This window comes from Schistocerca cancellata, chromosome 8 (assembly GCF_023864275.1).
Source record: "Schistocerca cancellata isolate TAMUIC-IGC-003103 chromosome 8, iqSchCanc2.1, whole genome shotgun sequence".
Lineage (NCBI taxonomy): Eukaryota > Metazoa > Arthropoda > Insecta > Orthoptera > Acrididae > Schistocerca > Schistocerca cancellata.
In genome coordinates this window covers 178,982,540-179,008,910 of record NC_064633.1, presented here as the reverse complement: position 1 = coordinate 179,008,910, position 26,371 = coordinate 178,982,540, and the positions used below count along the sequence as shown (strand labels likewise).

Sequence of the window (26,371 nt, the reverse complement as noted above, 5' to 3'; positions counted from 1 at the left end):
AGTTCGAATAATGAAGATTTTTGTGAGGTAAGTGATTCATGCAAGGTATAGGTTATTGATAGTCAGGGCCATTCTTTTGTAGGGATTATTAAAAGTCAGATTGCGTTGCGCTAAAAATATTGTGTCAGTTTAGTGATGATCAGAATAAGTAAAGAGAGAAATGTCTGAGTACGTTCAGTTTTGCTCAGCTGTTTGAAAATCAAATAACGTAAGGGGTTTACCAGCACAGTAATTCACTATTTTTTCCAAGGGGACGTTTCATACGGTGTTTCACGAAAATAACGAAGGATGTGTTGTTTTCTCATTATCTCTGTTTGTCTGTCTTTCTGTGTTTCTACTCTACCCTCCTTCCCCCACCTCTTGCTCACGCCTGTGAAGAGTACAAATGTTAGATTTATATATCACACAGTACAACTCGTTTCCATCATCCACTGTCCAGTGACATTGGTGTTCACACCCCCTCAAGCGTAAGTTAGCACTGACTACAGATATGAGTGGCTTATGAGGAGCTGTTCCACCATTGTACAATTCTTTTCAGTTCAATACTCACGGTCACTGTACTAGATGGAATGCCGGTAGCACTTTGGAACTCACGAGGGATTTCTTCCGCTGACTTCATACGATTTTTACAACCACTGTCCGCAATTTTCGACGATCCATGTCCATTAGTGCAGGAAGTCTACCTCGTCTTGGGTTAATTGTGTTTGTTCTTTTCTGTTTTGCACTTCACAGTTACCTCCCCACCACACCACTTGAAAATCTTAGAAGGGTAGAAGTATGTCTGACAGATTTGCTACTCAGATGATATCCATAGATTAGTCCTTGTCCAAGTTACTGAGTTGCTCTTACTGCTTCTCTGCTGACAATACTTCCCTTCTGCTCTCCTACTGATGGGTGGGCCTCTTGAGACATTTTGTGGGCAGTTCCGCCTTACATAGAGGTGTGCAGACAGTTTTTATCAGATGCTGAACACTGAGGTGACAAAAAGTCATTAGGGAGCGATATGCACATACACGACCACACGACGGGAATTATCGGACTAAAACCGCAAACGGGTAGTTCGAGCTTGAAGCATGGGACATTCCATTTCGGAAATCGTTAAAGAATTCAATATTGCGACATCCGCAGTGTCAATAGCGTGCCGAGATTACCATGTATCAGGCATTACTCCTCACTATGGACAACGCAGGGGCCGACGGCTTTCAATTAATGATCGAGAACAATGGTGTTTGCGTAGAGTTGTCAGTGCTAACAGACAAGCAACACTGCGTGAATTAACAGAACAAATTAATGTGGGAGGCACGGCGAACGTATCCGTTAGGACAGGGATGCAAAATTTAGTGTTAATGGGCTATGGTGATAAACAGCCGACGCGAGTGGCATTGCTAACAGCACGACATCGCCTGCAGAGCCCGTCTTGGGCTCGTGGACATGTCGGTTGGATCCTAGACGACTCGAAAATCGTGCGCTGGTCAGGTGAGTCCTATTTTCAGTTTCTAAGAACTGATGGAAGGGATCGAGTGTGGCTCAGACCCCATGAAACCATAACACCAAGTTGTTAAGATGCCAATGTGCAAGCTGTTGGTGGCTCCACGATAGGGTGGGCTGTTGACATGGAATGGACTATGTCCCATTGAACCTATCATTGGCCGGAATATGTTACGTTCAGCTACTTGGAGACCATTTTCAGCCATTCATGGACTTCACGTTCCCAAACAAAGTCGGAACTTTTAGAGATGGCAATGTGCTATTTCCTGGCTCATGGTTGTTCGCGATTTGTTTGAAGAACGTTCTGGACAATTCGAGACAATGATTTGGCACCAAGATCATCGGACAAGAATCCTTTCGAACAGTTATGGCACATATCGAGAACTCAGTTCGTGCACAATATCCTGCACCGGCAACACTATCGCAATTATTGACGGCAATACAGGCAGCATGGCACAGTATTTCTCCAGGGGATTGCCAAAGAGTTGTTGAGTCCAAGCCACGTCGAGCTACTGCACTACGCCGGCAAAAGGAGATCCGACTCGATATTAGGAAGCATCCAATGTCATCTCAGTGTACATCGCTACACGGCCTCTAGTGGAGTAGGCCACGCGGGATTAGCCAAGCGGTCTCAGGCGCTGCAGTCATGGACTGTGTGGCTGGTCCGGGCGGAGGTTTGAGACCTCCCTCGGGCATGGGTGTGTGTGTTTGTCCTTAGGATAATTTAGGTTAAGTAGTGTGTAAGCTTAGGGAATGATGACCTTAGCAGTTAAGTTCCCTAAGATTTCACACAGATTTGGTTTTTCTAGTGGAGTGAACATTTTTCTACTCTAACGGTTGTGTGGCATATTTATGTTGTCGAAAATAGGGACTGTAATAAAGTTTGGTGGTTTTTTCGATATCCAAGTATGAAGTATTGTTGGTGCTGTTCTTGCAGTCTTCATTACGAGAGATGAGGTGATAATGATCTCAGCGCCAGTCTGTCCTAAAAGACTATTCATGGCTTCACAAAAGCTGCTCCATACAATCAGTTGAGCTTACTTACTGTATTCACGCCGTGCTCTCCCTCTATAATTTCCATCCCCATCCCCCCACTCTTCTCTGTATTGGCAAGTTAACCATTCCTTGATGCCTTAGGATGTATTATCAGTCTATCTCTCCTTTTAGTAGTGCCATCAAGGTCTTTTCTCTCTCATGTTATTCAGTATTTCTTCAATAGTTATATTTTCTGGTCATATAACCATCAGCATTTCTCTGCAGCGTCACAATCGGAAATCTTCAGTTCTCTTCTCATAAATAATAAAATTAGCTGCAAGTGACGTAATACATGGGAAAATTTATCCATCATTTCTCTAATATAACGAATGTAGCGTGTTTCTGGACCTCTCCGACCACTTTTAATGACGACTGTTCATACACAGAGGTCTTTTGAAAATCTCTGTTTAAAAGATTTTCGTTAATGTGCTCTGCGCGTGACTGAGATGCAAATTTAGTGCCGTGTAACACATCTGCCAGTTCATAGTGAGCTGAAACTTCCTGGAAGATTAGAAGTGTCTGCCACTCCAGATTTCAACCTGGGATAGACTGAGGTAACTAAGCACAATGCACAACTCACGACTCACCGTCACAGCATCAGTATCGGCTGTACTTCCTCTCCTACGTTTGAAAGTAACCAAAGGAACAAGCGATCATTGGCGAAGAAACTCAGATTTGTTAGTTTCTTCTCATCTTGGAATGCCCAAACAGTTGGGTGTCGTGCAGTTTCTGTCTCCTAAGGAGGCGTTTCGTGTAATTGGACCTGTACATACACACAGTCGTACATAACCAAGAGTAAAGGCAAATATCTAAGACCAAGCTCGGGAAATAATAACTGCTCAGAAATGGATTTCTTCGGGTCACGTACGAAGCACGTAGTTTGTGTTACTTTTGACATCTGCGTGGACTTAATTTCTAAGGTTTACTACACTTGATTTTCCGGCTAATGTCAAAGAATGCTGGAGCTTCTAAGACCATCGTGCATCCTGGTACAATTTGCCGTCGTCATTGCGGTCAGCAGTCTGAAAAAATCGGTATATTCCGAAGAATGTAAAATGTCCTGTAACACGAAACCATTATGTTCTTTAGAAAATAGTCTGTATTCTTCTGCGTACAAATGTACGCAGGCATTATCTCTTTCTTTGTATGTTTGCACTAATTTCTTGGTTAATGTAATAATTGTTGCTGCTTGTGCTTAATGTTCGCCACTACCTTTGTACAGCACTGCAATTCAAAATATTCAACCACAGTAAAGAACGTTAGTAAAAATCTGTGGTAATCGGGTAATGTTTTTGGCTATTAATCAAAACATCATGGGTCCCTGGTTCGAGCCTACCAACTGCTAAAACATCGTTCACAATAGAGGTTGAAGGTCTCCTCTGTAAGGAGTCATCCTTGTTCTGCCAACGGCCTTGTCAAAGAAGGCATAGGACTGTACAGAGCCACAGGGCACTCTCTTCCCCCTTGCGTGAGAAAGTGAACCTGAAAGATGGAAGAGTCAGCAATGATCGGTGGCATGAGGGTGTAGAAGACAATGGAAACCACCGCATTACAGACACATAACGTGTATTGACAAGAGATGTGAAAGGTAATTGAAAAAGTGTCATATTTTGCCTCCATCGGTAAATGATTCCATTTTAGTTACCAATTCGAACTTCAGGGTGGCGACTGCCAAAGGGGAGATAGCCGTAAGAAAGTAAATGAATAACCAACACGAAGGAAGGGTAACAAACAAAAGATTGGAGCGTGTTGTGTCAGAAGTTTGAACGTGGCAGAGAAGCTAGAATACTTAAAAAGGGAAATGCAAAGTCCCAGTCGAGATACAGCGGAGGTCCGTGAATTGAAATGGAAAGAACAAAAGTATTTCTAGTCAGAGGATTAAGGGGTAGTATCAAATGCAGTACAGATTATTTAATGGGTGCGGGATTCGTTGTGAATAGGAAAGTATGGTAGAGAGTGACTTACTGCGAACAGTTCAGTTGTACGGTTGTTCTTACGAGAACTGCCAGCAGACTAGACCCAGCAACAATAGTTTACGTAGACATTCCCACATCATAAGCAGAAGATGAGGAGAAAGGAAACGTATACGACGATATTGAATGTGTAATTAAATGTATAAAGGCAGCTGGTAATCTAATAAGTACAGGGTACTGGAACGTGATGGTAGATAAAGATATAGAACACATTTAAAAGAGAATTTGAGTTCGATATAAGGAATTACAAAGGAGCTTAACTGAGTTCTGCAATAAATTTCAGCGAGTAAAGCTCATGAATTGATCAAAAATCACAAGGGGAAAAGGTATACTTGGAAAAGGCAAGGAGATACGCGAAAATACCAATAGGTGTACATGGTGGAGAGAAACGGATTCCTAATTCACATAGTAAATTCCAAAATTTACCGAAGAGCAGTTACAGACTCACATCTCAGTACAGTAGAAGCTGAATATTAAGAGACTTCTCCGGTAGAAACAGTAACAAAAGAAATGGGATATTGAATTATGATGCAATGGGGTGTGCTTCGGAAGTTTTCTGATAATATAAATACGGTGATAATTAATACAGCAGCTGGCAGTTTAACTGAAGAGGAATGGATAATCACAGAAATTGGGCAAACAACTATAGGTACAAAGAAAATAATACCGAAGAAACCTTGGGTAATGGAAGAAATATTTCAGCTGATCGACGTAAAATAGAGATACAAAATTGTTCAGGAAAATTCAAGAATACAGAAATATAAGTCGGTCAGGAATAAAGTAATTGCAGAGTGTATGGAAACGAAAGCGGAATGGCTACAGGAAGAAGGTGATGAATTTGAAAAAGAAGCGGTCACCGAGAAAAAGCATTCACTAACAGTCAAAACAATTTCCGGTATTACAATCAAGGACGTCAACATGGATACTGCAACGGGAATTCGACCGTGAAACGCCGGAGAGGGCAGACAGCTGCAACAGTACACTGAAGGTTTCTATGAGGGAGAAGAGTTGTCTGAAGACGTGATTGAGGAAGAAATGGGAACAGATTTGATAGAGGCAGGAGAACCAGAACTTCGATCCTGTTTTTGAGCTCCAGTCAAATTGTGCGTAGTCCACCAGTAATGTCTCTTTTTCACAACTAAATGTTCACGCCACAGAAAATATGCTGCTGTTGTAGATGTGCTCAGTGATGTCCCTCTCTCATGGCACGTCACATTACGATTCTGTTCAATCATTTTTCGCACAGCTTAGATGCAATCGAGTCGGATTGGCCTTACAGCGAGCCATTAAATGATATATGCGACGGAATGTACACTTTCAACAATCGAATGTGACGACAATCAGTGTCCAGTGAAACATGAGCTCTGCGTATACATTCTCTGCTTTGTGTTATCACAGATAGCATTTAACTATTCCCATTTCCACTGGAAATGCAGGACATGCGAGGGGCCTCTGTGCAGCATCAAAGTGAACACTGACATTTTGCCCCTTGCCCCTGCACAGAAGTAGCACTCAGATCGCGAGTCCGTTGTTCTCTCTGAAATTTATCAATGAGTAGGCTAAGGCACATAATGCTCTTAAGTGAGTATCCGAAGTTAATTGGGAACGCACAGCATTTTTTATTTATTTATCGCACACGGAGCAACTAAATCCCTAAATGGCTGGCAAAGTATTTCACAAACGTAAGCTCACAAAGTTACACGTAACACAGTTAATATATGTAACACTTACAATGCTGGTGCATTAAATATATTGTAGAAATTACAGTCACCGATCAATTTACACATTCCAGTGTTTCTTTTCTCCCCCACACTGCTAGAAGAGCGAAGTTACTTAATGTCATTTATACGGCGCGTATTTCAGATCTTAGTCGTGTGGCCTTTAAACCTAGCTGTATCGTATGGCCTTATCGACAGGACTGCTCATCAAGCATCACTTCGCTCGGTGCGTATCTTCGGCAGGAGCATATGAAGTGCTTCATCTGCACATCGTTACTACAATGTTGTTAAAAGTAGTTCTTAAAATGAAATCTGAACTGAATGTATTGTAAATTAAATCTGAGCTACATTTTAAAATCTATACATCTTATAAGACATAAGAGCACTTAGAGTTTTGGAACTAACTTTACGCGTAATTCCAGACCTTTAAGAAACTTTTTCTCGCTGACGACCCCACAAAAAATAAAAAATAAATATATAAAAGAAGGCAGTTCATCGTCTACTACACTTATGCTGCTCGTGCAGTGAAACTGCAGCATATAGCACACCGTTTTCATTTATTACTTTTTTACTAATGGATAAATTAGCCTCATATTTAACAGACAGTATTTACATATATCATTGATTGTCTCAGATAAATTATATTTTAGTACGACGTACAGTTCAGGAGGTATGACATCATAGTCACTACGATGCGTAAAAAACTGATGCTTCATGCTATATGTTTAAAGTTCTCACTTCGTTGCTACTGAATCTATTCGCAGTACCTTTCGCAGACAATATCCACATCTGCTTATGAATACAGGGTGTTACAAAAAGGGAAGGCCAAAGTTTCAGGAAACATTCCTCACACACAAAGAAAGAAAATATGTTATGTGGACATATGTCCGGAAACGCTTACATTCCATGTTAGAGCTCATTTTATTACTTCTCTTCAAATCACTTTAATCATGGAATGGAAACACACAGCTACAGAACGTACCAGCGTGACTTCAAACACTTTGTTACAGGAAATGTTCAAAATGTCCTCCGTTAGCGAGGATACGTGCATCCACCCTCCGTCGCATGGAATCCCTGATGCGCTGATGCAGCCCTGGAGAATGGAGCATTGTATCACAGCCGTCCACAATACGAGCACGAAGAGTCTCTACATTTGGTACCGGGGTTGCGTAGACAAGAGCTTTCAAATGCCTCATTAATGAAAGTCAAGAGGGTTGAGGTCAGGAGAGCGTGGAGGCCATGGAATTGGTCCGCCTCTACGAATCCATCGGTCACCGAATCTGATATTGAGAAGCGTACGAACACTTCGACTGAAATGTGCAGGATCTCCATCGTGTATGAACCACATGTTGTGTCGTACTTGTAAAGGCACATGTTCTAGCAGCACAGGTAGAGTATCCCGGATGAAATCATGATAACGTGCTCCATTGAGCGTAGGTGGAAGAACATGAGGTCCAATCAAGACATCACTAACAATGCCTGCTCAAACGTTCACAGAAAATCTGTGTTGATGACGTGATTGCACAATTGCGTGCGGATTCTCGTCAGCCCACACATGTTGGTTGTGAAAATTTACAATTTGATCACGTTGGAATGAAGCCTCGTCCGTAAAGAGAACATTTGCACTGAAATGAGGATTGACACATTGTTGGATGAATCATTCGCAGAAGTGTACCCGTGGATCCCAATCAGCTGCTGATAGTGCCTGCACACGCTTTACATGGTACGGTTCTCCCGTAGCACTCTCCATACAGTGACGTGGTCATCGTTACCTTGTACATTAGCAACTTCTCTGACGCTGACATTAGGGTTATCGTCAACTGCACGAAGAATTGCCTCGTCCATTGCAGGTGTCCTCGTCGTTCTAGGTCTTCCGCAGTCGCGAGTCATAGGCTGCAATGTTACGTGCTCCCTAAGACGCCGATCAATTGCTTCGAACGTCTTCCTGTCGGGACACCTTCGTTCTGGAAACCTGTCTCGATACAAACGTACCGCGCCACGGCTATTGCCCCGTGCTAATCCATACATCAAATGGGCATCTGCCAACTCCGCATTTGTAAACATTGCACTGACTGCAAAACCACGCTCGTGATGAACACTAACCTGTTGATGCTACGTACTGATGTGCTTGATGCTAGTACTGTAGAGCAATGAGTCGCATGTCAACACAAGCACCGAAGTCAACATTACCTTCCTTCATTTGGGCCAAATGACGCTGAATCGAGGAAGTACAGTACATACTGACAAAACTAAAATGAGCACTAACATGGAAATTAAGCGTTTCCGGACACATGTCCACATAGCATCTTTTCTTTATTTGTGTGTGAGGAATGTTTCCTGAAATTTTGGCCATACCTGTATACATGCATAGATATATGTGCCTTTATAGTATGTCTGGATTGGCACTGAATGAGATTATTTGCAGCGCAGCACGAAGCAGTTCAATGGAAACAAACAAAAATAATATTATAATAGTATTATTCGTTTCTAATATTAACTCTGCTCTGTTTGAACTTTAGACGTGAGTCTCTGTTGCGCTTAAGACAAGCGTAAAAAGTATATATGAAGATGCTATCTGTTCTTTCGCACATGGCCACAGTGTGTGGACATTAAGTTGGGAATGTGAGTCTCACGGAGAACGTGCAAGGAATAAGTCCCTGCAGTCGCCATATCCACTGTTCCTTCGGTGGCTCAGATGGATAGAGCATCTGCCATGTAAGCAGGAGATAGCGGGTTCGAGTTCCGGTCGGGGCAAACATTTTCAACTCTCCCCGTTGATGTATATCAACGACTGTAAGCAGCGTAGCGTCTTGATTTACTTATCATTTCAGCGTAAAAAGTATTTCTTAGCTCGCTTGAGATGAGATTAACCCCTTTTTATCTGGTATCAATATGTGTCTGGTACCTGACCAAATCTTTTCTGCTGTGACCTTCTTCCGTGTCGAAAATGACCTGTTCTCCGCGATGTGCGTGAAACGCGGAATGAGGAGAAGATTCTTTTTCCCCTTCCCCTGGGCGCCGTACCGCATCGCGCATCTCGTGCGGCCGCTGAGGAAGAAAACGGACTTTGGCTTCCAGCGCGCGGCGGTCATCCCAGGAGGCAACTGAGCGCCACCGCTCCGCCCCTCCCACGACCAATAAGCGTGGCGGCGCGGCGGGCAATACATTTGTCCCAGTGGTCCCCTGGGGGGGGGAGGCCGGCCCAGGCCATCGTGCTGTCGGATCGCGGCAGCCTCGCGCACGTCGATAACCGCTCCGCAGGGGAAAGTAACCACCGGAGGGCAGCAGCTGGTGACGTACATATGGCCAGTGTATACCTCCTGCCTGTTACTGTGCGATGTCCGTAGCAGTATGTATATTAGACTTGTGTTTGATAACGCCAAGATGAGAAAATCACAAGATACTTCCATAATCTACACTCATGCTAATAAATTAATGCTGATACATGGTGAAGCAGCGCTCTGGTGGGCTGTTTGCGGATTTAAATCACCTTGGGGTATGACCATGCGGTGAATTAGACCTACGGTCGTCGTACGGTGGCGCTGGCAGCAGTCCACATATTCAGAGATGTGTTGGTGCATGTCAGAGTATGGTGCAGCGAGTAAGTGTGCAGACGTTTTCAGACGTGCTAATGGTGACTGTGTGTAGAAAATGGCTCAAAGAAGACATACTGATCGCGTTATGAGGGGTAGAATACTAGGGCGAAAGGAGGCTGGTCAAACACAGCAGGTCGTAGTACAGGCCATCCGTGTGACAAAAAGTGTGATCTCAAGATTATGGCAACGATTCCAGCAGACAGGAAACGTGTCCAGGCGCAACAGTACGGGACGTCCACGGTGTACAACACCACAAGAAGACTGATATCTCACCATCCGTGCCCGCAGACGGCCACGGAGTGCTGCAGGTAGCCTTGCTTGGAACCTTACCGCAGCCACTGGAGCAGTTGTTTCCGGACTCACAGTCTGGACTCAACAGACATGGTTTATTCGCCCGGAGACTTGCAAGGTGCATTGCACTGACCCTGGTCACAGGAGTGCCCGTAAAGCTTAGTGTCAAGAACACTGTACATGGTCACTGGAACACTGGTCCCAGGTTATGTTCACGGACGAGTCGAGGTATAGTCTGAACAGTGATTCTCGCCCGATTTTCATCTGGCGTCAACCAGGAACCAATACCAACCCCTTAATGTCCGTGAAAGGGTCATGTATGGAGGTCGTGGTTTGATGGTGTGGAGTGGGACTATGATTGGTGCACCTACACCCCTGCATGTCTTTGACAGAGGAACTGTAACAGATCAGGTGTATTGAGTCGTCATTTTGCACTAGTATGTCCGCCTTTTCAGGGGTGCAGCGGATCCCACCTTCCCCCCTTTGGATGATAATGCACGGTTCCACCGAGCTGCCGTCGTGGTGGAGTACCTTGAAACAGAAGATATCAGGCGAATGGAGTTGCCTGCTTGTTCTCCAGACCTAAACCCCATCGATCACGTCTGAGATGCTCTCGGTCGACATATCTCTGCACGTCTTCAAATCCCTAGGACACTTCAGGAGCTCCGACAGACACTGGTGCAAGAATGGGAGGCTATACCCCAGCAGCTGCTCGACCACCTGATCCAGAGTATGCCAACCAGTTGTGCGGCCTGTGTACGTGTGCATGGTGATCACATCCCATATTGATGTCGGGGTACATGCGCAGGAAACAGTGACATTTTGTAGCACATGTGTTTCGGGGCGGTTTTATCGACTTATCACTAATACCGTGGACTTACAGATCTGTGTCGTGTGTGTTCCCTATGTGCCTATGCTATTAGTGCCAATTTTGTGTAGTGCCACGTTGTGTGGCACCACATTCTGCAATTATCCTTAATTTATGAGCATGAGTTTATTAAGGGTACTACAATGTTTGAGATAATTGAGATACTCATTTATCAACGTCTGGTGTGTTAAATCTATTCTGAATCGGGCGTCGCCTGTGGTCTTACTGCATGGTTCGAGATCTTCGCTTTCAATGTAGGTAACAATTAATGTCATTCGTCGTCTATTGGTTGTGTTTTGCATTACAGTGTTAGGTGACGCTCAGTAGGAAATACGTAATGGTCCCAGTGTTTCCTTGTGAGGCACACACATGGCAGTTGTCATTTGCAGAAGCTGTATTCAACCAAGCACATGCAATACTACGTCTTAATGCAGTGAAACTTACAAAGAGGTTCTGTTTGATCAAAAAGACATGAACTTTCAGTCATGTTACTGCAGATGCCAATCGCTCTCAACGTGTCATCCATAGGTTGTGGACGCAACAGGGAGACATGTCAGTTTACAAGGCGAGTTTGGCAAGATTACAGACTCATTGCAACTCGACTTGAAGAGCGATATCTGTCCATCTCTGCGTTTTGGCATGGTACGAATACCTGTTGAGCACTGAAAGACGATCTCAGGAGGTCAACTGGAGACGCAGTCTCCGATCAGACTGTAGTGAACACTCTACGAGAAGAAACCTAGCGATACAGACGTCCTGTTCAGTACCCCGCTTGACTTGGCAGCACTTTGCAGCCTTGAGTTCTGCCGTTTCCCGTCAACTAGCAGCTTCGTCACTGAGGAAACGTGTAATTCACAGACGAGTCCAGATATCTGTTGACGGTATTGTTCGTGCACGTACATTTGTGGTGAGTGGCGCCTGCGAAATGCTGTCCAGGAAATCGACAGGTTTCCAAAGTTCTTTGATGTTATGGGGAGGCTTCAGTGTTGACAGCCATACGGATCTTGTCGTTGGCCATGGTCACCTTACGACCACGAAGTACATCGAACAGATCCTCTTGGACCACGTGGTAGTTGCTGCATATGGTGGTGGTCGTGAATTCATTCTAATGCTAGGGCCTATTTGGCGGGCGTCAGTGGAGATGCCTTGCGAAGCCTGAACATTTAAGTAACGAAATGGCCAGTGATGAGTCCCGACCTAAGCCCCAATGTGCAAAAGTGGGACAAGCTTGACAGACGAATTCGAGGTCGTTCCGTTCCACTACAAACTCCCTAATAACTCTCACGGGCTCTCATTAAAGAATGGAAACGGATACCAAAGGGTGATCTCCGTAGATTTATAAGGAGTATGCCACGTAGCTGTAAGGCAGTGATAAATGCTCACGGAGGCCATGCACCTTACAGATGCTCTCTAAGTCCAATGAAAAGCACCCTGGAAGACGGGATGAATCATAGTTTCCACACTGTTTTCGACACCTGTCGGACATTTTAGCTCTTTTCATATAAACGAACGTTGATGCAATGATGTTTTGTTGCGTAGGCCTACTTGCCGGCCACTGTGGCCGAGCGGTTGTAGGCGCGTCAGTCCGGATCCGCACTGCTGCTACGGTCGCAGGTTCGAATCGGGCCTCGGGTATGGATGTGTGTGATGTCCTTAGGTTAGTTAGGTTTAGGTAGTTCTAGCTCTAGGGGACCGATGACCTCAGATGTTAAGCCATAGTGCTTAGAGCCATTTGAGCCACTTGTTGCGTACTGAATTTGTGAAACATAAACATATAATTTGGTAACGTACCCAGTCCTCAGTTATTGCTCAGACGCCCGAAGTCATGCTCCCCTAACTCTTTTGAGCAATTTATTATTGGTAGTTGTATGACCTAGTCAATCGTACCCCTTTTGCGTCTCTGGTTCTCTGCAATACCGGCGACCTACCCCTCCAACCTCTTTCCCTTTCTTTAAGAAATCGTGCTCCCACGTGTAAGTGTCAGTCAAGTAAAAACTTGATAGATGGAAAGAAGTAAGTAAATTGTTTATTATTTCAAAAGTAATCGCCATATCTTGACTTATTCATCCAACTGTTAGACAAGACAGTTATTGCATTCATGGAAAAATGTTTGCTGTTGCCTACGGAACCATAATTGTACACAGACGAACACCTTGCGAACCAAATCAATGGCTACGATAGCCTTTCTTCAGGCCTTCAAGAATTTGAAAATCGCTTGGAGAGTGATCGGAACTGTTTAGAGGATATGTCACGGCTGCCAAGCAAACCTTCAGCAGCGTGCTCATAAGAAACCTATCAACATGTGGGCGGGCATCATCCTGCAACAGACTGATGCCGTCCATCAATATTCCAGGGCGTTTGGAGTTGATGGCGTGCTTCAGTTTTTTCTCAGTGGTCACATACCGCCGTGCGTTAATTACGGTACCGTGTTCCAGAAAGTCAATGAGCAGCAATAAAGCCAGAAAATATTAATAAAAACTATTTATGCACCCATAATGTGGTAAACCTAAACATAAACATCGCTGACGGATCAAGCCCTAGGCGTGTTCTGGCTGGCAGACTGTTGCCTAGAAAGCAGTACGATGAGCCCACAGAGTTTGTATAAAACGCATCGGGAACAATTTTTTGCTGAAGTGACTGTACGTCGCGGCTTGCTCGCATCACACGTGCTCTATGGTGGGGGCAGTGACCATTCAACACGCGCCAAGCGCCAGCGGCCCAAGAATGTTCGTTCAGCCGAGATCGTGTTTTTAGTGGTGTTCTTTCGAGTGACTCGGTGCAAGCGCAAAGTGCAGCAAACGATCGAACAGCGGTACACCACTAAATTTTGTGTTGGACTGGGGAAATCGGGTACAGAGACTCTGGGCACGATTCACCGAGCGTTCATGGATGAAAGCATGTCACAGACTGCAGTTTTTAAATGGCACAAGCTCTTCAAAGGTGGCCGTGAGAGTATGAAGGACGAGCCCGTCATTGGACGGCCGTTGGTGTCAAGAAACAACGACAGCGTGCAACGTCTGCGTGAAGTGCTAAATTCAGACTGTCGGTTAAATTTGCACGACTACCAAAAGCAGAGGTGTTTGTCTGCTTGTCAACGCGTTGAAGAAGACCCCAGCTTCTTCGACAACATAATAACAGGAGACGAAACTTGGATATTCGAACACGACCTGGGAACAAGGCGGCGACGTTCCGAATGGCACACTGCAGCGTCATCTCGCTACCAGCCCCCCTCCCCCCCCCCCCCCCGCACACACAAATCGAACTTGCAAATCGAAGTGGAACCCACCCTTATCGTTTTCTTCCTCAGTTAAGACGGAGACTCACCACGAAATAGTATCTGAGTGACAGATGGTGAATGGTGCCTTTTACGGACTGAAGAGAAGGGTGAACTTGGTAAGGCCAGCTATCGGCAGAAATAAGAAACTGCATCACGATAATGCACCCAGCCACACCTGCTCCAAGGTCACTGACTGCCTGACGACAAACGGCACTGCGACGATTCCGCACCTCCATTACAGCTCCGACTTGGTACCTTGCAGACTACCTCATATTCCCAAAAGTGATATCCTCCGTCGAAGGACACCAGCATGGCATCCTTAATCCCGTGAAAAATTCTAGCACGTATACTCTTGAGGACCTTGAGGAATCCGTCTACCATGGTGCCTTTTTGAGCTATGGGAAAGCCGCTGGCAAACGTATTAAAAGATCTAAGGGTGAACTCCACAGAATTTTGAGGTATAGATCTCTTTTTACGAAATTTTTCCTAATACTCTTTATACAAACACTGTATGTTCGCATGACATCTGATCAGTATGACGCCAACCTCTTCAGCTGTAACTGGGAAGTCAATGAATCCTGTCGATTCCACTGTTTCTTTACTCGAACAACTCATTTGGCCTCGCAAATCTGTTACCGATAGTGGTCTAAGTAAAATGGAGTAGGGATTTACCATCTTAAATAACTGACTGTAGTTGAAAAATGGAAGACAAGTTTCTGCAATGTTTTAAAAGTTCATATGATAATTACCAAAGGCTAAATAAGTGTGTACTAAACTGTGGATATGATATCAATGTATCTAGATAAACAATTGAGTTGTAAGAGCTAATACGAGGGTTGGAACATTAATAGAGGAAACTATTTATTTACAGCTCGTACAAAATAGATACGTGTTTCAAAGTTTTGCTGACCTTGAAAGTAATCACCGGAATTGTATATAACCCGTTGCGAAAGATGTGGAAGTCGTAGGATACTCCTATCAGCGCCAGTTGTATTGACAGTTCGAGCAGTGCGGTCTATTGCCCGACGAATTTGTAGCAGTTCTGAAGTGAATGCCGTGAAGTGTTTCCTTCAGTTTAGAAATCGAGTTGAACTTACGAAGGCATTAGTCAGGGGTGTGCAGTAGGTGGTATTGCACTTAGCAGCATCATCAGTCAAACAAATCAGTAACAGCTTGCATTGTCCTGCAAAATTATGGTCAGGTCCTGCAGAAAGTGTCATCACTTCTGTCTCTAAGCTGGTCGCAGGCTGTAGTCCAAAAATGAACAGCATAGAGACAGAAGTGATGACACTTTCTGCGGGACCTGACCACCATTTTGCAGGACAATGCAAGCTGTTACTGATTTGTTTGACTGATGATGCTGCTAAGTGCAATACCACCTATTGCACTCCCCTGACTTAAGCCCTCGTAAATTCAACTCGATTTATAAATTGAAGAAAGCCTCACGGCATTCGCTTCAGAAATGCTACAAATTCGTCGGGCAATAGACCTCGCCGCTGGAACTGTCAACACAACTGGCACTGATAAGAGTATCCTACGACTTCCACATCGCTGACAACGGGTTATACACAATGCTGGTGACTATTTTGAGGGTCAGTAAAACTTTGAACACGTGTCTATTTTGTACGAGCTGTAAATACGTAGTTGCCACTATTAAAGTTCCAACCCTTGTATTTACTACTACATATGAGTGGCGAAAGGATTGATCGTTATTTATCTATAGTTAGCTTAAGTAATGAATTAAAATGGGAAAAGGTAGGGTATATCGAATGATTTGAGTAATTTAACATAATTGGAAGGAAATATGGAATCGAATGAAGGACCAAACTATTTTTAATTAATGAAGTTATGTTTACTCGTGTAATTAAAAGATGAAATGGGTGTAATATGATGACTGAGAAGAAACCAATGTTGATGTGAACATAATCTTGTAGGGAATGCTATATACTTCCGTAAGTGTGCTTGCTGAAGCGTATGAGTTAAAGATATACGAAGTAATATAAGAGGTGGATGGACCTGAAAGCTGAAGTTGATTAATTACCTGTAACAGATAGAAAGTACCACTAAGACGTAATAAGGTAAAAAGATGATTGCCTTATTTTATTAATAATTATTTTACGTAGCGACACTGCGTGAAACATAGTCGTGTTACTTGGAATATGATCCTGATTTACGGCAACTGTAACTTAGAAGCGAAAGAAGTGTATTAATTTGTTATGAATGAAAGTGCTTCTAATTAATGAAGTTGGGTATTGTAGTAAAGTATACAGTTTATTTATGATAATGCTCTATTGTAACCTGAAGAGAATGCTATAACTGATGTAGCTGAAGCAAAAGATGGGTGTTACTTTACTATGGAGAAACAAGTAGAGGGTATCTATATTACTTTATCCGATAAAGGTCAAATTTCTTGACTGAGGTTGAGGAACATTGTATCAACCCAGCTGTGACCATGGTTTGCTTCGTTTAGGCTCTGGGTGTCTCACGGGACACAAATCGTAACCATCCTAACTTATTTTTCTAGGCAATGAAGCCACTTCCTTGACTATGTTAGGTGAAAAGCAGGACTGAGATGTCAACAACCGTCCAAACTGAGAGATTTTCTGTATGTCAATCAACGTAAAAATGTTGCAGGAAGAATGCGTTTGCTTGTTGCTACTGATGCAAGTAGGAGATTGAGGAACCAGCCACTAGAAGCAAGCAGCCGACATTGTAGCTACAACGAGACCGCGTTAAGAAACACCTCGACTGCGCTGGCGACAAAATGAAGACACTAAAATACGTTGTAATAATGTCGGTTTTCATGATATACTGGATTTGTTGGTCTGCACATATCTATGAGCACCAAGACAGATTACTGAATTTACACTACGGGGTAATTACTGGACTGAAATTCAGTCACGGATATCAAATTGTATATTGCTGTACGAATTACAAGGCAATATGTTGGGGTTAAAATTTCATGAAAGTGATTAATAGTTCGACATATGGTAACGTTCTGATGAGATGATGTGATAACAGATGTGTTGATTTGAAGTCAGGATTGATTTAGAATTCCCTTTGATAGTTTTACGAAAGTGACAGTATGTTTGCTCCGTGTAAGTGAGATATTTTTTGTGTTTGTGATTCTTTTCTAGTAATCATGTTGTCGCGATTGACCTCGACCTTGACTACTCGGATAAGTAGTTCAGGGCTTGATTAGATATTATAAGGTATATAATATTTGGGGATTTTCGTCAGGCCCTTTTGTGCGGCATCTCCATGAGTCGATAGTTCCGATTTGGCACAGTCAGGTTATGACGGACCGATTGGTAGATCTCACATAGATCAAAGTATAGTCAGCACCCCTAGGTAGAAAGTCCACCTCACCCTGTATGATTTTGTTCTCCGCATCTCAGTCTCAAGGTGCTCTCACATGCTATGGAAGGGATTCATGATTGATAAGTGTACTTTATCGGTTGAAACATACTAATTTTAACTAGATCCAACTATTTTCGTCTATAGTATCTTACTTGCAACGACTTCTCCCGTTTTTTTCTGTTTTATGAATAAGATTATAAGCAAGTTTTACAGGGCCTTCTCAGATTGTTTTGCACAGTTGGTCTCTGGGAAAGAGGAGGGATCTTGAGAAGCGAGAAATGTACACGTCACATACATCTGCAGTGTAAAAGTTCATAGTTCATACGAAGAGGCCAATGGAACATTTAAAGCGTAATTTCGTATCACGAAACTAGAGTTCCGTAACAACCACCATACCGCCAGTTGCGAAAGAGAGAGGCATACACCAATTTTCATGAACCAATCAAATCCTGCAGAGCGAGTTACTCGAGCAGGTAATTACCTCTCGCTTGCTGCTGACCATAAAGTGAATTTAATTCAGATTAAAATGTTCATTAAATTAAAACCAGAATTTGTGTGAGATTTACGAACGTAGCCGACATTAGTATCAATGATAACTGGCGCAATCTGCGTTTGCCAATACTCAATCCGTACCGAGCATAGGAGCTTGTTTTACTGCAAAGAGCCTTCTGCTCATCCACGTTTCTCGTATCACTGACGAAAACTTGGCGCAGGAAGTTTTTACTATGTTCTTTAGCACACGGAGTCTTCAAACTTTTTATCTTCGAACAATGCATCTCCAGACAGAAAATGTTTCTTGACCACTTCTTGATGAAAAATAGTATGCTCCCCAAAAAGAATTGTGAAACACGGTTTAATGAGTCACTGGCCCAATAAACACATCTTAAAACAATGAGAAGATCCTGTCCGGCGCATTAATTCTTAATTTCTCAGAACTAGCGAGCTAGTCAAAAGAAGCACACTTAGCTGTCCTCTTTTTGTCACAACTGGAAAATTCCATATATCTATACTAGCGTTGTACCAAGTTATTCTCATTGTGTATACAACCAGTTGTTTAATTCACTCCTGTTGTAGTACTTCTGTCAATCCCATTAATTTTATTTAGGCTCCCGTAACGTAATCATTAGTGACATTCACGTCCCCTTACGTTTCTTCGAGCTAATAACTATCATTCTTACTTACTTTAATTCGCACAATCAGTCCCAGACGACCGCGAGCAACTACAAGGTTCCTCCCCCACTGATCCCACTGATTTCTGTTCTGTGCCTTGTGTCGCCTATCAGCCACTATGCCGATCTGAAACAAGTCCTCATGCATTCCATATCACCAACTTTTCATTGGTCTTCCTAGTAATCTTCTTCTGTAGGGAGTAAAACCATTGGATTTCAAAGGCCATCGTTGATTATCCAACCGAGGAACATGTCCTACCCGTACTAGCAACTTGTTCCTTTTCAGACCTACAAAGTGTGGTCTGTTGTAGATTTCATCCGACTCACAGCTATGGCTGGTTCTCCAATCTCCAGCTATCCCTTGTTGTACCAGTCCATAGATCCTCCTTAAGAGTTTTCCCTCGAAAACGGAAGGATTATTTCAAACTTTTTTCGACACAATCTAAGTTTCTCAACCACACAGCCCTAAGGGTTCGATGAGAGTTTTGTATAGCTGGAATTTTGAAATTCCTTGAGCGACAGCACAATTTAAAAAGCAGGCAAAGATTGAAGTATGATGGGTTTGCGACTCGGATCCTCGCTTTTGTTTCTACCTCACACGATGCGACCTTTGTAAAAATTACCCCCAGAAATTCAAAATATTGAACCCTTTTGCATAACCGGGTTCCGAGTGCTAGAGGTTGGAGTGGGTCTCTTGAAAAACCATTAGTCCTGCTCATCACCAAATATTTGGCCTTCGATTGATTCACAAGGAGGCCGATTCTCTGCTGTCGCTCATCTACATCGGTTCTTCCTTAGATCTGGACAACAGTGCCACATTATCGAAAAATGCGAGGTGTGTGATTTTTCCACCCCCTACCTCGATGCTCTGGAAGTTCTTGGGGAATGTATCTCTCACTATCTTTTCGAGCTCTAGGTCGAACAACATCTGTGACACACCACGCCAATGTCTCAACCCTGTGTTCATGTAAAAGCTCTCCGTGACTTGGTTCCCGAGCTTCACTTTGCCATTGGAGTCAGTTAAACGAACTCAAACTGACGAGTTTCAAAGGTATTCCGAAACCGGTTAGGCAATTCGTAAGACTGTCCCAATGGATACAGTCTTCTTAAAAGCTATGAAGAGCACATGTAGGTTTTCGCCATATTCCCACACATATTCGATGAAATGTCGCAGCACATAGACGTTTCTAACAGTCGAATGGCCCCTTCTGAAACCTCCTTGATATTCACCAATCACTTCTTCTGCAAACAGCTGGATTCTACAGTTGGACAAGATCTTATAGCAGACGTTCAGGAGGGCGATTCTACTGCAGCTGATGCAGTCCATTTTGACACATTTCGTGTGTAGATCAGATAAGAGCTGTTTTCCAATCTTCTGGGATCACCTCCTAATTCCAGACCCTCTTGATTAGTTGGTGAATTTTATTACGGAATCTCCTTACACCAGCTTCAATGGCTTTTGGCCACATTCCATCTTCTTCTGGGCTTCTGTCTTATTCTGCCTCATTACTTGAATATTTATTTCCTCCAGCGTAGGTAGTGAGTAATCTAAATGTAAAATATAAGGAAGTTGACATTTGAACAGATGTTTAGGCTCACATCAGTTGAGGAGCTCCCTGAAGTATTGTTTCCATCCCACAACAATGTTGAACTAATTGGAGACTATGGTTCCATTATTGTCCATGATGAATTTTTGGCATCTCTTGCATCCCTTCTTAAAGAAGGTAACTTTAAGGAGTATCTTTTACGTTTCTTTCCCCAAGGAATCTTGTTCAGCCTTCTCTATCATTTCTTTGACGTAAATTCGCTTACCCTGATCAGGGTTGCTTGGGTAGACCTCCGTATTTCTTCGAATTGTGCTTAGCCTTGAGAAAAACCCTCGCCACGTAGCTATCTCTCTTCGCAATCTCATCTGGCGTATTCCTCAATGCATTCGTCCCCGAACCAAATCTCCCTACCCATGATCCGCTTGTTGATGACTGTATTTGCAATCTGTATGCAAGACCTCCTTCCACACTTCTCCTAGATTTCTCTGTGAATCCCCTTCCCGCAGAATTTCAAAGTGGTTGCTGAACTGGAGCTGGAATTCGTCTTTCTTTGTAGTAACTTTGAGTGCATCGACGTGGAACCGTACAACTTTCTTAAGAGTGAAACTTCCTGGCAGATTAAAACTGTGTGCCCGACCGAGACTCGAACTCGGGACCTTTGCCTTTCACGGGCAAGTGCTCTACCAACTGAGCTACCGAAGCACGACTCACGCCCGGTACTCACAGCTTTACTTCTGCCAGTACCTCGTCTCCTACCTTCCAAACTTTACAGAAGCTCTCCTGCGAACCTTGCAGAATTAGCACTCCTGAAAGAAAGGATATTGCGGAGACATGGCTTAGCCACAGCCTGGGGGATGTTTCCAGAATGAGATTTTCACTCTGCAGCGGAGTGTGCGCTGATATGAAACTTCCTGGCAGATTAAAACTGTGTGCCCGACCGAGACTCGAACTCGGGACCTTTGCCTTTCGCGGGCAAGTGCTCTACCAACTGAGCTACCGAAGCACGACTCACGCCCGGTACTCACAGCTTTACTTCTGCCAGTACCTCGTCTCCTACCTTCCAAACTTTACAGAAGCTCTCCTGCGAACCTTGCAGAACTAGCACTCCTAGCTTTACAACCATGACCGAGTTGTTTGCTTGGATGTCAGGTGCCGTATGATCTACCTCGTCAACTGTTTTACCATCAGACGGCACTCGAGCTCCTTTATGTATATCTTTCCGCTGGAAATTAGTGACGTTAGTGATCATGCCTTTCGATGTTGCAAACGTGATAAACCAGACCTCACTGTCATTGTTGAGTTCATGTAAACTATGTCTTCCAGTTATTGAATGGAATACTTCTTCTCTTCCTATTTTAACACTAATATCTGCCAGTACTTAATCACAGTTCGTGTTGGAGATGGCATCCATACCAAACTCCATCCCTCAGAAATTCGTCTTGCCCTTGGTGTTGGCGCTGTTCTGTGAGGTCGTTGCAATTCACAAACGACATTTTACATATTACCTTCATGTCTGTTGTTGCTTTTGTAGAGGTCACTAACGAAAACCCAGAGACTATAGCAGCTTTACCGTTACTAACACAAAATCCTGTACTCAGTTTGTTTCTTGTCTCTGAGCTTCCATAAAAGATACTATACTTTTCGGCAGCAGGGGTACAAGTGTCATCCCAATGAACTTCCTGTAAATCAAGTAACCATCATGCAAAACCATAAACATTGTCACCGTATATGCCTTACTGTCGGCACCAGTGATATGTAACATAACCTCCAAGAATATTAGCAACCCTTTAAAAGAGGAAGATAGTTACTTTGGAGCGCTGTACACGTGGCAGAACTGCCAAACAAGAAACCATGTGACCCTGCGTCTCTGACGTACGAGTGAGCCGTGGCGGCTAAGTGATGTTCATGTGCCAGTCACTTGTGAGAATGGGAAGAGAACTGTGGGTCGACACGGCAACGAAGCAGAATGGCACAAAGGATCTGTCGCTATTGAACGATCACATGGTCACACCGTGATACAAAGTTCCAGATTTGTTGAGGCAACAAAGGCCATTGTCCCATCGGATCGTGAAAAGATCGCAACCGACAAAGACAGGAAATCAATGTCACACTTTGACAGTTGGTTTCAAAACTCGTCTGAAACTGCTGCTCTAATGTGAATGCAAGGCCATCTCAACAACTTTCTGAATGAACATCGTGAAGGGTACAACACGCAATAGTATTTGGAGTTGATGAATCAAAGGGTCGAGTGAACCAACGTCCAATTAAACGCTCAGCGCAACCTCCATGGAAGACGAAGATAAGCTTCAGGTGGCTCTGTAATGTTTTTATACAGTAACTTTTGATCACTCATTCGAATTACTGTGAATACGCACCAGAATCTTTAAATAAATATTCTCAGGCACCAAGTGCCCTCCTTTTAGTCTACAATCTCATGATGGTTTCTAGATAACAAATGCCGTGTTCATTAAGCCACATGCATATGCTTCTGGTTCGAAAAATACTCAGACATTGTTTCACATCATGACTAACCCACAAAATGAGCTCAGCTCAGTCCTATAAATAATATGTGGACCTATTTTGAATAGCGCATTTGACGTCAGAATCAACGTTCCCGCATCCTTGTGGCTCTGCGGAACCTAATGGTTTCACCTGGTTGTCGCATACGTGAAGAAACATGTGGAGTCCCTTCCTCACCAAATGTCAAAGGTATCAGCGTGACATGACCTGCGTATGACAGCATTTTTGTCCGTAGTGCGTATCAGGTCACTGATTTTTCTCTAGGAATTCCATGGGTACAGCATCTCATATTTTTCGTACCAACTTCCGTCTTTCAGATGCTGTATCGGTATTAGAGTATCATAATCATTCTCAGTATAAGCATTGGTAAACGGCCTGTAGTAGCCGCTATTAGAGATACCTTATTTACTAGTTCGAGGTTTCCTAAAACCGCACGACTGCTAAGGTCGCTGGTTCGAATCCTGCCCCGGGCATGGATGTGTGTGATGTCCTTAGGTTAGTTAGGTTTAAGTAGTTCTAAGTTCTAGGGGACTGATGACCAGAGATGATAAGTCCCATAGTGCTCAGAGCCATCTGAACCATTTGTTTCCTAAAATACGTGTTTATGAGGGCATGGTGATAGTAGAGTCCTACCAGATGAAATGACTTCCTCTCAGTATTAGGTCACACTATTTCCAATTGGAGCCACAAGTTCATCATTACAGAACCATTTCTGCTGTAGAACAACTGCTGTATTTGTAGTACGTTCAAATGAAGCTCACACTGGCAGAGTTGCTGATAACATGACTGTCAGTTCATGCCATTACTTTGGCAATAAGGTAACGTTTGCTTGCGGCATGAATAACTGATTCAGTCAACATGTCTTAAAATATGGGACTACGGATGAAAGTCTTTGAGAAAGCTTCGTAATATCTCAAGCTGTAGCATGTCCTGCCGAATAAACCATTCAGCCCTGGAGTTTATCTCTCAGACAGTTGACTACTCATTTTTGGGCCTTCCAATTGTCATATTTTCCAGATACGAGAGTCGCCATATGTTGGAGTAAGCACTCAGTATCAGTCATAATTTCTGTCACATATTACTTTTATTTCCAGGTCAACCGATATTCTCTATATGAAAGGAAAATGGTTTCGTGCCACACTTCCCAGTGCTCGATGTGCTGTACACACTTCCCAATATAGCCGATACTGGTGTTCGTGCTGCGTATTTAATCGGTAAGCGTGACCTCATGACAGGTTGTGTGAGATTCTTCTCTTCAACTTTTCATATCATAATATACGCTGCTTCCCGGATGGAGGGGATGCATCATTGTTATAAGCAGTAGTTAAATAGGTCAATTATGTACATGTCAATTATTTAATTTGTTCGTTACGGAAGTTTTGCGCTGATTTTGTCGTGCTGATGTCATTTGCTGTATTAGCATTACTACTACTATCTTAACTTAGCCCTCTCAAGAGAGTCGGCTTTCCAGAGGAATCCCTCTAGCAAAAAGGAAAAAATATGACAAAGAAAATACTCAAACAGAGACATCAGTGATGACAGTGTCACATGAAAGTAGCTCCAAACAACTGGACAGTTCATAGGATCACTACTGTACAATCATAATTTATCAATTATAAACACACACACACACACACACACACACACACACATAGAGAGAGAGAGAGAGAGAGAGAGAGCATTCTACAATTTCTTGTTGTAATTTGTACCCTCATTTTGGGCGTAACAGTTAACATCATAACGGTATTTTGTCATTAAAAGCATTGGTGTGCAACACTATCACTTAATGATTCACAAACCCACTTTGCTACCGTCACTATATCTGTGATCTATTTGTACGGAAATAGTTGTTTACATCTTACTGATAACGACATACGATTATCTAGGGTACTTAGATTTTGACGACTACATCCAGAGATGTAACAAAGTAATTATTCTTCTAATTCAGATGCTCTTATTCTCAGAATAGTAAGCAAATCACGGTTAGAAAGGCTGTTTTAACTTAATACCTGTAGACATGAAATCCATCAAAAACTTCGTTTCCATACCCACACGGATCGATAGTACTGCATTTAATGTCTATATTTCTCTTTCATAAACTTAATTTAAAATATATAGGAGATGTAGTAAGTCACATAAAAATCCTGTAAGGACACATAAGAAGTGATAAGCCAAATGTAACAGAGAAACTACAGTTAGGAGAGATTTCAAATTTCTGTAATGAGAATTTGAGCTTCATTCGCCCTTGGCAGTACAAGAAAGAATTTTGCTTGCGAATCTATATACAGTTTTACTAGACAGTCGACGTCAGTGTTTTCCAAAATGTTCAGATGTGTGTGAAATCTTATGGGACCTGACTGCTAAGGTCATCAGTCCCTAAGCTTACCCACTACTTAACCTAAATTAACCTAAGGACTAACACACACACCCATGCCCGAGGGAGGACTCGAACCTCCACCGGGACCAGCCGCACAGTCCATGACTGCAGCGCCTAAGACCGCTCGGCTAATCCCGCGCGGCAGTGTTTTCCAACTGCGTACGGTGCTCATTAAAGTATTTTCCAGAATGTACTACGGCAGGTGATTAATTAAAAATCGAAAACGTACGCTGTAATGCGAGATATCTTACGACCTGAAATTTCATATCTGTGTGTTTTGCTACAACTCATGTTCCATTCTGCTTTCCACCCAAAGCCCAAAATTACTGGGTCTATTTTCGGAGAATCACGTTCTTGTTATGCGCTACCCTTGATGATTATATTGGGTTATGGGGAACCAAATTCGAAAATTACCAGTATCAATTTTACGTGAACCAGAAATGCGAAGGGTGGAATTGTAACCAGGGAACATGTATTAAGGGGTTTCTGTTTTCGCCACTCGCCTTAAAACGCACTCACAGTTTCGGAGTTTCATTTCTGCAATAAATATGTAAGCTCTTTCCGTGGTAGAATGTAAATTAATTATCCAGACGTGCAAAACTACTAAACTCCATATATAATGATGTGCAATTGCCCCCATTCCTTCACAACGCAGGCTTCATCGCTGATTTTCACAACTCGTGCACGAGGGCCCCAATGTCGTTAATTTAATTCTAGTCCGGAAAGTGTCTGGCTTCCAATTTAAACGTTGCTGTTTCGCGCTGTTACGCTCCCTAGCGACCTCATTAATTTGTCTGCAGCCAGGGCAGTGGTAGGGGCGGACGTAACAGGTGGTATTCTGGTATTTAGCGAAACAAACTGGTTGGCTTGCTCATTTAAAACGATTTTAACACCGGCTCCAAATCACAAACTTGTTAGCATACAGTAGCAGTTAATTCTAACGTTATTTAGGGATTCTTCCGTCGCTTCGGCGGTTTTTTGTTCTACTGATTTTTATTTGTATGAACTAGCTTTCAGCTTATTAGTCCATCTTCAGATAACTACTGGCTATTGTTTACAAGGAGCATGTGTTCTTACGAACCAAACATTCTGGACTAAGATATACCGCACTTACATACCATCTTTAATTGTGGTATTGTCTTCAGAATTGTC

General features: G+C 43.1%; 1 protein-coding gene and 1 non-coding gene across 3 annotated transcripts in view; both read right to left on the bottom strand.

The window, feature by feature from the left end:
* The window catches only part of LOC126095172 (uncharacterized), a 1,128,014-nt gene that overhangs the window by 207,749 nt on the left and 893,894 nt on the right, over positions 1 to 26,371 (bottom strand). The window lies entirely within an intron of this gene.
* Trnas-uga (transfer RNA serine (anticodon UGA)) lies at positions 20,951 to 21,025 on the bottom strand. Its single transcript has one exon. It is a non-coding gene; the product is annotated as a tRNA-Ser (tRNA).